Here is a 14,570-nt window from a genome sequence, read left to right as displayed (position 1 = left end):
AACAAATCAGCACATTAAGAAATGTGACTTAGAACATTAAAAATAAAAAGCAAAGAAGACAGATTGGTTGATCACAAGGCTTTGGTGGGATACCTGAGTGTCCGAATGACACAGATCTTAACTTTAAAAGTAAAATTTAAAATGAGAGAATTTTCACTGACTATATTACTTTCATGCATTTCTCTGTCTCAAATGAGAAAATCCATACACACGCGTGAGCATGCATGCTTGTATATGTGTGTGTGTGTGTGTGTGTGTGTACCCATACACACTCAATTTATGGCCTACCACAAGATCATGATCTAGTAGAAAGAACATGGTTTCGGGAGTTAGGCAAAAATGAGCTCAAATCCCTGTTCTGTTGTTTGCTAGTTCTATAGCATTGTACAAATTAGTCTGTGAATCTCAGTGACGCTACAGTGAAATGGGAAAGGTTAACAATAACATACATAAAATAACTAGAACACAGTAGCTGTGCAGTAAATGACAGCTGTATTACTGGGATGTAGGGAAATGATACATTTGCACAGTCTTTGACTTGGATACCATGTTGTGTTATTTCTAATCAGAGTAAATGCATGAATTTTATTCAGAAAGAACAAAACATAAAACTCAGACTCATTAGGTCTAAAATTTTTACAAAGTATTCATCAACTTCATCATCAAATGTCATGCAGTCAACTCAATATTTTTATTTTTTAATTTATTATTTGAAGTTATCTCAATCAGATGACCTGTGGATTGATCAAGTTCTGTTGCCACTTTATAAAATCTTCTGGGATAATCAGTATACAAGACAACCAAATTAATAACTATTATTCATTGAGCACTCAGTATGTGAATAGCTGCATATTAGGTACTTTAAAATGTTATTACAAATTAAAGCTATAATGATATATTAGCAAACATGAGGGTCACCATAGCATTTAGACTGCAGCTAGAATTGATCAAAGCTGAATCATTAGAGAGGCCCTTTGCAGCTTTCTACCAATTTCTACTCACCAATATATATCCTTGGGTCAATGTAGGATAACTATAGAATGGGACAAGAAAGCTAATCAAGGGGAAAGCAAAGGACTGACGTTTTCCAATAAGGGAATTCCATCTGCTTCTAACCCAGAAGAAAAAGACATTGATATATTCAATTTGAAATGCCATATGTAACAGTTCCTTAGTAATATGCACAAATATTTCAAGGTCATGTACAAGAAGTTGGAGGAATATCAAGATAAGTGTATTCAAAGGGACAAAATTAAAATTGTATACCCACTTCAATCTCTTTCTCTCTGCCCCTGTACTAGGTAATATGCACCTTCCCCCAAGCCACTCTCTACCCTGGACCTTACTCAGGAAGCTGAGACTGCATTTTGTTTGTCACTGGCTTCCACCTGAATGTGAACAATCTGAGGAAATCTTCAGGAGGAGTTTGGCGAGGAAGAGGACAGAGACTTGCAAGTGTTGGCTAGGACAGGGACCGGGATAAGGCAAATGAGGTACACATGTTGTGAAATGTAAGGAGGAACTCACGTTCAGGTACTAACCACACTCATCCACCCCATCTTTGTACCAAGTCTGCATTCATAACAAGTATAGCTCCCTCAGGATAGACTCTCCCTGAGGATTCCGGTTCTCATTGGTCTTCCATAGCACCAGTTAACCCTAAGGATAGTCATAACTCACTAATGTTGCTCATCTCTGCTTCACCATCCCTTATCCATTCTCTTCCTGGCTCATACCTCCTCACGTTAAATTCTCTTTTCTGCAGTGACTCTCATAAGCGTCATTTCAGTTTTAAGTCAACTTATAAGTATGTTGTTATTCATATCTGAATGCATAGTTAGAACTATTATCATTTCTTGAGTAAATGAATATTTGTAAGCATCACTATTTATATATAAAAAACAGCTTTAAAATTGGTAGCAATACATAATCCACTTAAGATTATCAAATAAATCTGTTTTAGGTTTCACTTAAAATGAATGTTACGTATGACACAAATGTGCACAAAAAACATTTTATTGAAACAAAAATCAATCTGTTGTTGGATTTGATTTCTCATTCTTCCTCATCCCTACTCAAAATGACATTTTTAAACATTAATGAAATCTTTGTGATCAAAACAGATCAATTCTACAGTATAAGTGTAATCCCATTTTGCCTGTTTCTTAAAAGCCAACAATTTACAATCCATTTTGTCACAAATTTTATAACAGTAAAAGATACTTAAGTTTTTGTTAAAGGAATGATATGCCTAAAGCTAATACTTTCATTTTGTAAAAGATAAATCTGAGTGAAATAGACATTAAAAAGACTTGAAAGATCAATTAAAACATTATATAACCTATCACTAGATATTTAAAAATAACCTTTATTTACAGATTTTCAATAAACATATTTAATATTATATTATCACAAAGTAAAAAGGTTTCCAGAAAAAAAAATTAAAGATGATGAAAGGAAGCTGTACATAATAATGTGCCCTCAAATGTACTTTCAAATCAAATGTAATTATAAATATACACATATACAAACATACATATGTATGTAAAAATGTATTATATATGGAATGGTCACTAGCAATGATTCCATTAGTTATTTTAAAGATATCTGTGGCCAAACATCCTTAAAATACTACATAAAAAACAGATCAATGTAAATTCAGTGTGAAAATATTTGAATTTTGAAACAAAGTAGTTTCATCCTAGCCACAAATAATCATGAAATAGCAAATAAATGAAAATATATCCTTATTTGAAGCTAGAAAACTGTGTTGAAATCTGGTGCTTTAATTATATATTTGAAATGTAAACAATTGGGAAACTGTATCATTATCCTACTCTAATACATTCTCACTAACAGATATTTTAAGAGGAGGATCTTTTGGGAATTTTACCTTTTATAAAGAACTTAATTAACAGACAATTTGGTCTAGTTCCATAAATCTAGATACAGTTTTGGATTTCTTAACTGCTCTAGATAGAATGCTAGTTTATTATTGCTCACCTTTTTTTGTGCTTGAAGATCCATCCTACTCTATACCACTTGGTAAAAGAGATCATTTTCTACATAGAGTAAAATGTTTTGCATAAGCTTCACTTCATGGGAAAATAAATCACAGTTCACTTACATTTCTGTGTAATCTAATTCAGAAGATAAAAATTGGTATTTGCCATCCTCTAACTTTCCTTTCAGGAATTAGAAAAGATTATTCTACATCTATGACAAAAAAGTTTTATTTTGGTAGAAAGAGAAACTCAAGAGTTGTTTTCCTTATTAGAGATTAGGTTTCCTTAAGGAACCATAATAACTAGTTCCTCAGCCCCTGCCATGTCTACAGGGTCTTTTAAAGAATCTGCGTAGGTAAAACAAGGGTCTCCTTCCCTGTTTTATACTCTCTGGGAACTCCTACCTTATATATCTAGGGCACTACCATCCTTAATCACACTCATGATCCTCAATGAAACCTTCCCATCTCAAGATGGTTACTAAGAGCTTCAGTTAAGGAATTAAAGAGCATGTTCTTTTGTGGAGCTGCCTTCACAACGTACAGTAAAGTCAGACACATAGCAAAATGATGATTGTGTAGATGGAAGTTAAGTGAGGAGCACCTATGGATATAATATCAGATCAAAGAATTAATGCTTAAGGAAGTCCTAGAAATTGGGATGCCAGGTCCTAAATGATTGGTTCAAAGGGATAGATATCATTTTCTTCATCCTGGATGACATATTAGTGCATGTATTCTGTATACCAAATTTCCATTTCATTATGAAATACTTTTCTTCACATAATAATAATTATCCTAATAATACATAACATTTATTGTGAGCTCAGTTTTCCAGTGTTAGTCACAGGGTTAAAGGCTTTACAAAGATAACTTCCTTTAATCCTCACAACAGTCTGTGAGGTAGGTATTACAATTATTGGTCCCACAAATCTAGAAAGTGAGGCATAATCGACATACTCCAGATCATACACAAATAATAACACAAGAAACAAACCTAACAAGTCAAACCACGATGCTATATTGCATATAGCGTATATTACAAAAAAGTCAAGAGGTCATACTCTTAATGACATCAGTTATTTAAGCCATAAACTTAGGAATCATTTATGGGCCATTAAATCCTAATATTGGCATTAATGCTAGCCAATCCTTTTTGAAGACTGAAATTGGTTATCTTCTCAATTTTAAGACATATAATTTATGGAAAAGTCTAAGCTATTTACAAATATATAATATAAAAAAGTGCATGAAGTGTCCTTTATTGTTTTAGAAAACATGTAATAACACATGCATGTTTAAGTGTACTTATTTCCTTCTAATATTTACTGAGTGGCAACCAATAGAGGCACCTGTCCTAGGTGTTGTGCAATCTTGCCTAACTTCCCCTGAAGTTTTACTTTGAGTCTCATTACTGAATATCTATGTGTAATAATGGCCAGGACATAGAGGTAATGATACAGCATTATTTAGAAATAATAGCCCCAATAATGCCAGCATGGTATCCCATCCCAGGCATCAGGATAAGCAGCAGGCCCCTGGAAACTTAGATTCAAGCACTAATGAGCAGTGATAGCCAACAGAACAGCAGTCTGTGGTTTGAAAAGACTGATGAATCTTTATAAGAATTTTCACAAACTATCTATCTCTTTCAATTCAGCTCGTTTTATTCATAATATTGCCTCATAGCATGGCAGAAATTTTGTGTTTAGTTTGACATTTTAACTACCACGTCCTACATTAGATCAGCTGGAGATAGTCTTCATGTGTGACTTGCAGAAAACAATAGTTTTGTTTTGTTTTTTTCCCCACTAAGGTATAAACTTATGGCCCCATATTTTCATTTATCCTCCTTCCTTACCTAAATCATTGGAGCAAAAATAAGAAAAGTCATTACATCAGCGAATTAGTTCACCCAAGCAGTAGCCTCAAACCACAGGTTAATTTGAACTGTTCAAATATAATTACTTAAAAAAGGAAAGGATTCATTACTTTTGTGGTGTTTGCTGGTTCATTGCACCATTGTCGGAGATTGTCAATAAACAAATTACATCTAACACTGTGCCCTTCTGCTGAACAGGTCTCCTGAGAATACCTACTTGCACATTATGCTTCATTTCATTTTGTGTGTGTGTGACCCATATTCACATGCTCTTGGCTTTAGCATTTTAAAACACTCTCAATTTCACTTAACAATTACATAAAAGCAATGTAAGCAGTAAAATATAAACAGGATTACTAAATAAAACATTTATGTTGTTATATAGGGTTTGCTCATTTTTTGTATTTTTTGTTTATTCTTTAGCTAGAAGCTTTATGAAACTGACTAAAAATTTTTAGTATAATAGGATATCTGCATTTTTCTTGCAAGAATGACCACAGCTTTGATTAGATTTCAAAAGAATCCCAATCCACACATACACACAAAGAAACTTTGCTCTATAAAATTGTTCTTAATAGTGACTAATAAGGAAGATGTAAAATGAGATAGGACAAGGATGTAACGGTTTGTGAAGGGAACCAATTAAAAATTGCAGACCAGGTGCCAGAATTAAACAATAAAGACAGTTTGTTATCCTACGAGATGTTCAAAACATATGGGAAATATAATTACCTACATTTTTTTCAGATGGACCATTCCAAATGGACATAGACAATCTGGGTTCTAATCTTAGAAATGCTTTTGACCCACGGTTAAACATATTTCTCCATTGTGCAAATATCACTATTTGTATCTATTTCACTCAGACATCATAAGATAAATTTTAGAAAAATGTAGTACCACTTCTGTAGGTGCTCAGCTCAGGTCTCTACAAAGCAAAGGCCCTTAATTCCTCACATAATAGTTTTCATTCAAAAAGATAGCTAGAAAATAAAACAGATTTCCTCTCTGATTTTATTTATTAAGTCAGAAATGTTATTCCATTAAAAATGTTTCTCATGAACTGTGCTAAAAGATATGGATAGTTCCATAGTTAATCTCTGGCTAGATCATTATTATTAGATAGTATGTATTGGTATGCTTTTATAATATAAAATATTGTAAACCTTTCTTTCCTGATTTCATTCTTACACTATTCTTACCATAGCTTCCCCTATCATGATTATACCCTGATGTCTGAAAACCCCCAAATATTATACCAAGATTCCTATGTTTTCTTTTTGCCTAGATTTTTTTTTTTTTACGATGTTAAATAAAGGTAAGCTTAAGCATCACATGTCTTCTTTAGGTGCCATCCCAATTCCCTATCATGTATAGTCTGAAAGCCCCAAATAGATTAAAATGAATTATTTAAAAATCAGAGACCAATATATTCCATCTAAAGAAATACGATAATTATTTTTAACTCGTTCTAAAGAAATAGATTTGTGAGATATGTATCTCATGAAGTCTTAGCCTATACTATATTATGTGTCTCAGAAATGATCCATTCATACAACTAACATTAATTAAACATCTGTTTTGACCAGGCAACGTACTAGATGTTAGACATATCTCAGGAAACATGACAAATTTGGAACTTCTGCAAGTTTAGTAACTTTTGTAATAAAAATTCTTACCTACTCAGGGATGATGAACATGGGTTCAGAGGTTATACATCATACAAGATCAGAGATCGTCATTCCCATAGACAATATTAATAAGCCCACCTGTACAACTTCCCTCAAATGCCCTAAGATTTACATGTTGTTCTAATTCTTTGATTCTCAAATATGGATCATGTGGGCCAGGAAGCATTTGAAATCACAGGGTAAACATGATTTTGAGGCATGATAAATGAAACTACATTCTATTTGCTTTACCTAAAAACATAAAATTACAAAGCCATACACAACTTTTAAGATAAAATATAAGACCTTAAGAAAATGCAATGCTATTATCAGGGATGCTATTTCTCTACCTTCTGTCACCACCAGGGATACTAGTGGACATTTCTGAGTATAACTAGGCCTTGTTGCTTGTGCTAACCCTCTCATTCTCCCCATTAGCTAATGTGGGGGTGTTTAAAAAAGTATCTGATGCAAACTTGCACAGACAGATTTTACTGCTTACTAGAGATGCGGTCTTGGGTAAATCAGTTCAGTGTTGTAAATCTCAGTTTTTCCACTTGTAATAGGAAGTCACTATCACCTCCCCCAAGGGGTTGTAAAATATATAAATCACCTGGCATACAGAAAATTGAAGACCAATTGTTCATTAGTATCCTCCCTTGGAGTTATTAGATATGTGTTGACAAGAAGATAACATACTTAATACAAATGTTTAATAATATATTTGACTTTAGGTGGATGTAAACTGCTTGTACAAAATTGTCCCATTTCAGAATACTTATGTTAGCTCTACTTGGTTCAGAATACTTATGTTAGCTCTACATAACAGCTTTTATTCCACAACTCCACGTGTTTCAATTTATGAGCCATCAAAATAAGGATGAATTAGATTCCATTTTATTACCCCATATAATTGCAGTATAATGAAGGATTAGCAAAATATGAGTTTCAGGATTTTCTAAGCGATCATCTTCTTTATTTTTATTAGGTAAGTGGTATCTCAAAAGTCAAATAATTTATATAATTGAAGAAACAGATGAATGGCCCTTGTGAATTTCCAAAAGGATAAAACATTATGACCTCCTATAAAACATGAATAAATATTATAGCTTTGTCTAGGTAATTAGTGAGATTATTTTTTTAAAGATGGCATTTACCATTATTGTTAAGACAATAGATAAGTGCACTATGTTGTTTTCTTTTATTTCCACTTAAATGAATAATCTTCCCCTGATTTTGAAGTTATTGTTCCATGCATGTGCATAAACACTTTCTATGCCAAACAATGAGAGGAGTTTGCTCCTGGAAGGGCCTTTAAGAAGAAAAGAAGGGAGGGAGGAGATAGGAAATAAAGAAGCAGGGAGAAGAGGAGAAAGTGGGAATAAGGAAGAAAAGGGGAAAAAAGGATGAGGAGTGGAGGGAGAGAGACAGACACTTAGATTTTTAATTTCCTTTGCTATCAGGAGGAAGATTTATATCTGCACTCCAAGGTGTAAGTGAACCAAAATGAAGCAGAAAACCACCCCAAATTTATCCCATCATCACTTAGCAACGGCTACAATGATCAAGAAAAGTAGTGTTTTTCAGGCAAAAGTGAGTATTTCTCCCTACAGAGCTTCAGACAGGAGGGATGGTTAGGATTTCTATTTCACCTTATCGACAAAACACTCTATTTATATTTGATTAAACCCTCTGCTTGGTCATGCAAGTGTAGGTATGGTTCTTTATTCACAGCTATAAAGATATTCATTCCTTTCAATCAGGCTTAAGTTCACAAATTACAAGGAACTTTTTTCCACTGACATTTGATTTTTGTAAATCATGAGGGCAAGCTCTATACTTAGCACATGTTTTAATATTGTGTAAGCCTTAATGGTGGAAGGAATTAGTCTAAAGTCCTAAGGAAGGAATTAGTCTCATAAAAATCTTTCTGAATATTAAATATATCTTAGAATTCCAGTCTGGTTTTGTAACAGACTTCATAGTTAGGCTGCCATATGTTTAACATGTGACTACATTTCCTGGGAAAAAGTGTCATTAATTTTGATAAGTTCAAGGCAAAGACTATTGATCAGTAACTGAAAATTACACAGAGGAGCTTTAAAATAAAGACAAATGTTTGAAATAAGAACCGGCCTTTGCTACTAGCCATGCTCTTATTTCAGGAAGCCATGTTTTCTGAGGAAGTTGATCTTTAAAAAAAAAAAATATTTTATTTAGGGTAGAAGTGCATGCTCTATGAAAACATTAAGAGTGGAAAAATAGGAGAAAAATAGACAAAGTAATTTTAAAATAGATACCTTTCTTAATTTGCTAACCTAAAGCATAGACATGATATCATTAACCTTCCTTCTTTTTATAGTCATGCTTTAGCCATAAATACATTTATCAGTAATATTCTCATTGAGACTGAAACTTGGCCAGAGATGTTTCTAGCAGATTCAAATTTTGTGGATGCTTAGAAATTCAAGAAGCTTATATCTAGTATGAACTGAAAACAGTAGAGCTAAAAAAAAAGATACTTTCTGTACTTCAGAAAGAGCATTAAGTGGAGAGAACAGATTTAGAGGTGGTAAAAATTAAAGGTTCCCAAGAAGGTGAACTAGAACAGTTTATCAGAAACAGGTAGGCTTAAAGAAGAAAAAAATGTGTCTAAAAAGCAGGAGAGAATGAATGAAAAGTTTATGCAAATTAAACAGCAGTAGCAGTGGGTACTTAGCATAGCTTAGAAGAATTTCTATATGTGGCATTAACTAAAAAATAAATAAATAAATAAAAACAGAAAATAAAGACAGAAAAATAAATGGGGCATCTTTATATTGGCTCCACACAGAAATTCTTTTATGCAAGAATCTGGCTGAGTAGTCCCTAAAACTCCCAGACACTACTAGAAGATGGTATTAATATCTGTAGGAATGTCCTTAGAGAAGTATGACAAAGGTAGAGAACAAAGACTAAACTTTAAGAAAACTCCCCCAGGAAACTACTTATTACTAAATTAAAGAATATTGAAGTATTGTGTGGGTTTGAGGAAGGAGGAAATGGCTAAGAAATATTAGAATCTTTAAGAATTCCAAGCCTCTACTTAAATGCTAGGCAACCAAGTCTGAATCTATTCCCTTAAACCTTAAACCATCCTTCCATGGCATGCACACCAGCTCCGACACACACAGCTCCATTCATCAGCAGCATTTAGCTCAGTAGTGCTGTTTACACCACAGGCATCCTCAATCTCCACAAAGCTATCTCCAAATTCCTTTATGTTCCACAAACTTCTTCAACGTTGTTGTTTCTCTCTCAACCCATTACCACCCTGCTTTACTGAAGAAATAGAAGCCACTGCAGAGAAACTCTAACTTTTAATGCCTGTACTCTCCTTTCTCTCCCCAGTCATAGTGAAAAGGACCTTTTTCCAGTTCAAAGCTAATTCTTCCTCTTACATTTTTTAACCCACCTCCTGCTATCCCTTCAAGGGTCAAAAATACTTCACACCATTGGTCTACCCTCTCTCTCCAGTTTTCAAAACTTCTCTTCTAGCTGTATCTCCTACATCCTTACTAGTGTGCTCATATTTTTCCAATAGAAACAACAAAAACAAACAAAACCAACTTGATACTGAATCCCTCTCCTCAAGTGAACATTCTCAGTTTCTATATCCTTCTTTAATGGACAATGTTAGTAGAATCATCTATATGCATGATCTCTGCTGCACTCCCCTACTCTTATATCCGCATGGACTTCTGCTCTCTCACTCTGCTAAAGTTTATCTTGCTGATGCCAACTGCCTCCAAAGCCAATATTCATGTACCCTTCAACTTCTTGCTTTTATAATCACTCTTTTCCTTGAATTTTTTGACCAAAAAAAAAAAATTGTAACTTCAATTTTTCTTTCTTGGCCATCTTTCCAGACTGTTTTTCCTCTGCTCACCCTTCAAATGTTTGGGCCCCAAATTTCTGTCCTTGAACTTTGTGTCCATTCTTCCCGGGTATTCTCCCCCCCCCCTTTTTTTTTCTTATGGGGGGGGAGTGACTGGGGTGGGGCAGAAGAAGAAGAAGGAGAGAGAATCTTAAGCACGTTCCACACTCAGCACAGAGCAAGACCCTGCCGGGGCTCGATCTCATGACCCTGAGATCATGACCTGAGCTGAAATCAGGAGTTGGATGCTTAACTGACTGAACCACCCAGGTGCCCCTCAACCAGAGTATTCTTGTGGATTTCCAGAATTTCATCCTTCCGTCTATAAGTGGACAATGCTAAAATCTATATTTTCAGTCTCAACACGTCCTCTGAGCTCCAGACATGATCATACTGTATCTCCACCTTATATTCCACAGGTAACTGGAACTGCATGTTGAAAATTGAATCTTTACCTTTTCTCTTCAAACCTGTTTCTCCTCCTACATTTCTTAGCAATATAAATGGCATCTATATGCACCCAGCCTTGAGTGAGAGAACGGGGCATATTCGTCCCCACAGTTCATCCCTAACCTCATTTATTTTTAGAAACCAGGCGAAAGTCCAGTGTCTTGCAAACTCCAGCATTAGTAAATTATTTTCAGATCCCCAAATTTACCATGCTATTTCAAACATCTATGGCCTTGACTCATCTTGGAAAAGATCATTCTGCATTAAATCTACTGATAACTCCATGTCTCATTTTAAATATACATACTCTGAATCCCTTCTACAAACATAAGACCTAAGAAGGCTATTCATTCCTTGTGTCTAATTTGGGACACCTAAAGCTTTCTAGCATAGTACCTATTCCATGTGATTGCATTCACTTACTCACATATATTTATCTCCATATAAGATTTTAAATTTCTCGATGGCAGAGATTCATCTTATTCATTATATTCCCAGCACAAAATACAGAACTGATACACAGAACACTCACAATAAACATTTAAAGGAAGGGAAGAATCTGGAAGGGAATATTAAGTTTTCTGTACAGTTGATGGTAGTGGTGGGGTTGTTTGACAATTTACATTTTGCCTTTAGAACCAATCATGTAAAGTCAGTAAACCTAATTCTCTCCCAATTCCCCCTAACACTTCAAATTATCCATGAATTTGGAAACACTTTTCTAGTAAACTAGTAACAAAAACATTTTGAATTTTCTTTGCTGGGTACCCTGAGGAAAATTTCTTCCACATGCTAAGATCAGTACACATCTAGAAAAGTTAGGTCTATGTCTGGGCTAGTCAGGCACAGAGAGCTCACTGTAATCTAAAGAAAACATACCCAGCATATCCAGAGACATATTTCTACCATTTGCTCAGGTTTCCAAATGTATCCTAAGCTAGCCCCACAAAAACTGCACATGATGTACAAAATTATTGATAAAACATCAACGAACTTTTGGTTCTTTTTACTGGATATAAATTAGAAATGGACCAGAACCTTTCCTTGAAATAGTGATGCCACTGAAGTAGAAAGTTGAAGGAAAATTCACATTGCCTTTTTCTACACTATGACATTTCTAGGTTTATAATTCAAGAATTTGAGCCCTCTTAGCTTTTCTAAGCTGCAGTTCTTTAGAAAATCTTCAACAGAGAAAAAAATCACTACAATAGCTTATGTGATAGGATCATTGCAGTCCACAATGAAAAATAAGCAACCTGACAAACACATCATTTTTATGTAATCAGAAAAAGATCATATACTATGAAAACTCCAAATTATTTAACTTCATTTAGTATTGTATTATGTATATGTTGGTATGCATGTGTGTAGATATATACACACATATAATTAAGGCAATGAAGAGAAAAATATAAACTTAGCATTAAAACACTAATAAGGCACTTAAAATGTTTTCTTCACATATAAAAAGAATATATATGTTCAGTTTTATGAATGTTCAACTTATGAATGCCAAATTAACATGTTTATTTTATAATAGCTAATCCTTTCTCTTTTCTTTTGAAACTGGATACAGTAACAACTAAGTCTTTTTCATTGAGGTACACTTAATAAAACAAAATCTGTTTCCTAAGGCATTACTCTTGTTAGAGAGCTTATACCAAAAAAAGAAAGAAAAAAAAAAAGAAAAATCTATTAGGCGGTATCCCATTATCAGTATTAATATATGTTATGTTGTGACCGCTTACTCTGAGCAAAACACTTTGTCAAATACTTTCAGTAAGTCATCTCATTTAATATTTTTCATGTTTTTTCATTTTCTTTTTATTAATATTTTTCTAACAATCAATAATATTCAATTGGCCAAGATTACATAGAAAAATGTACTCTATAACTTTTTAGTTCCCCTTTTACTACCTACAGTATTGTTGATATTATTCCTTACATTCATAATATAGCCATGCATTTTCTTTGGCAAAGGAAGCTATGATGAGACGATTGAAAGCAAAAAGCCAGTAAACTTTTAATATCTTGAAACATTTTCAATATGCCTTACAATAGTAAAAATTTAAGTATAAAATATTATGACCTAATTTGCTGATTTTTATTGGTTAAAATATTCCCACGGATGAATATATACCAACACCCTATAAAAACAATTTTGAAAGTAAACAAAAGTAAAACATAAGCAACTAAATATTTACATAATTGTAGACTGTATTCCTAATTATATTCCTGAACATTAACAGAAATGTATCTGTTAACAAAAATACACATACTTAATGAATTTAAAAAAGAGACATATTCAAAACTCAAAATGGTTTTCTGAAAAAAAAAAACACAACTATATGTATATATTTTAAATAACTGTGTCCTTTTAGACATCCCAAAACACTTCAGTTGAACCTCCTGGTATTTGTATAAGTGAATATGTTAAACATGAAATATTTACCTTGGCTGCTTATTATACATAGATAATTAAGTTGTGAGTGTATATTTATTGATACACACACACACAACATTCCAACTGAATACTTTAAATATAGTTACATAAAATTCATATTTATGTGCAATAGTAGATAATATGGAGTAGCATTCTGCTCATGTTTGATTTTCATATTAGGAAGTAAAATCTCTCTCATATTTGCATCCCCCAAAATATACCATTTAATTGTACTTCCATTTTTAATTCAGCAAGTCTATCGTTTTCCTTCCACTTGAGATACAATATTTCAAATAGGGAAAAAAAACTCTGTAAATAAAACTCTCCCTGAGTATATACAAACACAAACCCCATCTCAGCACTGTGATGGCAGCAAGCTCATTCATGATGGATGGTGGCCTTGCCTGTACAGTCAGGCATGGACACCTCGTTGCCCCTCCACCCCATTTCTTTATTTAATTACGTGGCATTGGAAATACCAGGCAATAAAATTGCATTTTCATTCATAGCTGATTTCCATTTAGAGCTTGTCATGTTAATAGTGAAATAAATTGCTCTAATTGCCAGCAAACTTCATCAAATTCACATTTCTTCCTTATTTTATTCAATATCTATTAAACTCCATGTCCTGACTTGCCTGACTGGTAAAAGCAGTCCGGTTTCTGAATAAATTTATATCCTAATAGTCAGTGTGGTCACATTTTCAAAATAACATCCTAATTTTAATTCTTAAAGTTTAGATGGATTTCTTCCATCACTTTTGGAAAATTTATTATGAATACATGCTTACAAATTAACTTATTTACTAATTATGATTTGTCTTAGAAAAAATAATGACTAAAATGCAATTAGAATTATGTCTTCTGTAAATATAAATAAGGTCTAATGGTACAGATTTCTGAATGCCATTTTCAATTGACTAAAAAATATTTTGGATTCCACTGTTTATTACTCCCAAGTATTTCTAAAAACCCCTAGAGATGGTTTAAGATGAAAGACCTAAATATCATTGAATCATTAAAATGAGTAGAAGAACAAACTTGGCAATAAAAATATGTATCAAACTTGAAGCCAAAAGGTCTATGTTCCAATTTATTATGGAAGCTCAGTTACTTATTACTTGTGTGTTCTTGGCTCCATCATTTAATCTCTCAAACTCTCAGTTTCCCCTTTTGCTAACCAAGGAGTTGGATCACATGACCTCC

Source organism: Ursus maritimus, unplaced genomic scaffold, assembly GCF_017311325.1.
Source record: "Ursus maritimus isolate PB19 unplaced genomic scaffold, ASM1731132v1 scaffold_1, whole genome shotgun sequence".
NCBI lineage: Eukaryota > Metazoa > Chordata > Mammalia > Carnivora > Ursidae > Ursus > Ursus maritimus.
Note: the sequence above shows the minus strand (reverse complement) of the source record.